Source organism: Camelus dromedarius, chromosome 1, assembly GCF_036321535.1.
Source record: "Camelus dromedarius isolate mCamDro1 chromosome 1, mCamDro1.pat, whole genome shotgun sequence".
In the NCBI taxonomy this organism is placed as follows: domain Eukaryota; kingdom Metazoa; phylum Chordata; class Mammalia; order Artiodactyla; family Camelidae; genus Camelus; species Camelus dromedarius.
Window position 1 is genome coordinate 67,842,938 of NC_087436.1, and position 3,416 is coordinate 67,846,353.

The following is a 3,416-nucleotide window of genomic DNA, read 5'->3' on the forward strand; positions in this document are numbered from 1 at the left end:
GGAAACATGGAAGCAGAATGGATAGTTGCAGTCTAAGCATGCTTGTGACAGTTCCATAGTTCCTTGTGAGAGGAAATGCTACTGGGAATTATCTTCCTCTTCAATTATCCTTTCCTTCTCCCTTACCCTAGGTACAATACAATGTTTGTGACTTCCTATCTCCAGAAGGAAAAAAAAAACAAACTCTCTTATCAGCCACTAATCATTCCACTCCACTTCAATCCCTGGCAACCACTAACCCACTTTCTGTCTCTATGGATTTGCCTGTTCTGGACTTGCCATACAAATTGAATCATACAGTATGTGGTCTTTTGGGACTGGCTCCTTCATTTGACATAATATATCCAGTTTCAGACATGTTGATACATGCTACAACACTTTTTTCCTTTCTATTGCCAAATAATATTTCATTGTATGGATATAACACATTTTACCTATCTACTAATTAGTTGATAGGCATTTCAGTTGTTTCTAGATCATGACTATTATAAATAATGCTGCTATGAACATTTGTATACAGATGTTTGTATGGATGTATGTTTTCAATTATCTTGGTTACATACCTAAAAGTGGAATCACTGTGTCGGTACAATAACTCTGTTTAACATTTTGAGTAACAGCTAAAATATTTTCCAATATGGCTAAAGTATTTTACAGTTCCACCAATAATGCATGAAGGTTTCAATTTCTCCAAGTCTCTCCAACATTTGTTGGTCTTTTAATCATCCCAGTGGGTGTAAAATGCTATCTTAATGTGGTTTCAGACCACTGATACAGGACTGAGATTACAAACAAATTTTAGAGGAATACCATCAGATAATGTAACAATAACGCACAATGAGAAAACAAAGGAATTATGTCTTGTTAGTCACTCGCCATGAATACACTGCCCTTTTGATGAATGATCAAGAATATATTCAGTTCCATGAAGACACACTTCTAAACTGCAGGAACTACAAAAAGCTCTGAAATGGTACTATTTTCCTCATTTTAAAAACTCTAGGAAAACTATGGTCTATTTGGGTAAAACCAAGCTTTTCAATGCTCTTAAAACTATGAACTTTTCAATAGAATTTACAATTTTACATTGGAGGCAGCTTCAGAAACAAAATTACTTCAATTACACTTAGCAGATTTAATTTTTTTAAAAAGTGTAACTGAGCAAGCTGTAAGTTACCATTTCTTAAACACTTTGTAGGGTATACAGAATTTTATTTATCCTTATTGCTGTTAGTTTCTTATGGCTGCTATAACATTATCAAATTTAGTAGCTTAAAACACACATTTATTCTCTTACAGTTCATTAGCCCAGAGTCTTTCACTGGGTGGAAATCAAGATGTCAGCAGGGCTTCATTCCTTCTAGAGATTCTAGAGGAGAATTTGTTCCCTACCTCATCCGGCATCTGGTGGCTGCCAACATTCCTTGCCTTGTGGCCCCATCACTCTAATCTCTGCCCCTGGGGTTACATCTAACTACCTGCATGGCTGTAGATCCAGATATACTATTTTGTAACTAGAGATGCACATGTTATATTTTAAACTTCATTAAATGGTAATGAGAAATCATTTCATATTTCTGTGACCTGGTTTTCTTAGTCTCAATCAACTTCCTACTAGAATGAATGTATATTACTGTCTTTGGAAGTTATTATAAAACCTTTGTGGAAAGTGGGACAAAACTATAATAATTATATCATTTCAAGAAAAATTTATGACCTCTTTTTTAACCCTGTGCCAAGTATTACGGTCAGTGATGATGTAAAGATCACTAGCGAATTAGTGTCCAATGGAGAGACAGACATGGAAACAGGTATGCAGACTAGAATGTAATGAGGAACATCTGGGTAAGGCTGAAAGAGGCTCACACAAGCTTAACAGAGTGTTACCAGCTGACCCAGGCCTGACAGATTGTAGACAAGAAATAAATATCTATTGGGTGAGTGAGTGGACAATTCATACAAAGAGATTTTTGAAAATTTTTTTAAAGGAAAACTTCCATTGACTTTGCCAGTATCCAATTAAACGTAAAATTCCTAAGAAAAGGAATAATACTGGCAAAGTCAATAATAGTTTGTTGATTCAAATAGGAGATATATTTCCACCAATTAAATTATTTGATATAATTAGGACACTGTAAGACCCTTAAATATTATTCAGAGCCCAGAAGAGTTTTTGTAGGATGTAATTCTTAATATTTACTCTATTAGAAATTCAAACTAAGAACTCTAATTTATTTACTTAATGATTTTAAACAACAACGAAAACATTGCATATTAACATAAGTAACATTTTTTATAGAAAATGATACTTTCCAAAACAAAGTAAGTTAATGTGTAGAGGAAATATCTTTAATGTACAAATTCAGATAGTAGAATTTTCCTATCTGCTTCTGTACCTAATGTGCTGAAGGTTTTTTGGTATTGTTTAAGTATATAAAGAAAATTCATGCAGATATTTAGTTGGAAAACAATTATACTATTTCAGATAATTGTGGGAATATTTGATAATACACTAAAATGTGCAAGTAATAGTTTCTTAAAGATTAGTTGCCAGGACAATGACTAGTTTAGCCTACACATTACAGAACTGCACAAGAGCTTTTCCTCCAGACGCTTGCCCCTGCTGTTCAGCAGAGCACATTGCTGTGTCCTTACCATTTCATTCTGCAGAATATCAGGAAGAAGTATATTTACAGGTTGAGCTTTAATTAAATAATTTTTCTAGTACTTCAAAGATATTAAGTGAACTGGCTTTTCTTTTCCCTGCAAGCGTGTGGCAATGAAGAACACAATGACCGTAAAGATAGTGTGGTGCCATTGAAATGGTTTTGGAAGTCCCCTCGAATTAGAAACCTGCTGGATTAGTACTTGAGTTATTAATTGAATTATCAAAGTCTAGCAATATCACTCAAGAGACTACTGAAATATCTTTATGTAAAAAGTAACTATGTAGCTACTTCTCTATCAAGAAAATAAAGGGCCGTGTTTTCTCATCCCACCAAACTGACATTACCAAAGTAAGCCCTATACTCACAGAAGAGCCCTCAGACACTTGCAACCCACTGCAGACAGTGAACAGTATCTTCCACATACTGAGTCAATAAATACTAGTCGAATGAATAAAATTTTTTAAATGTCAATTAGAATTCAAAAATGAACTGCTAGAAAAGGAAACTGACAAAATTGTAAAATGATACTGAAATCTAAAAACAGGAAAGAGAATTTTAAGAGATATTTAGAAGACTTCAAAAGTATAGCTAGTAGTCTATTAGACTTAGTGCTACCTAATCACTTGGGGAAATGCGTTTTATTACAACAGGAGAATCTTATTCTTACTTTGGATAACTTGTCAAAAATACTAAAACATTGTTTATTCTACTGAAAATATTTTTACTCAAAATCTTTGAAATTGAAGA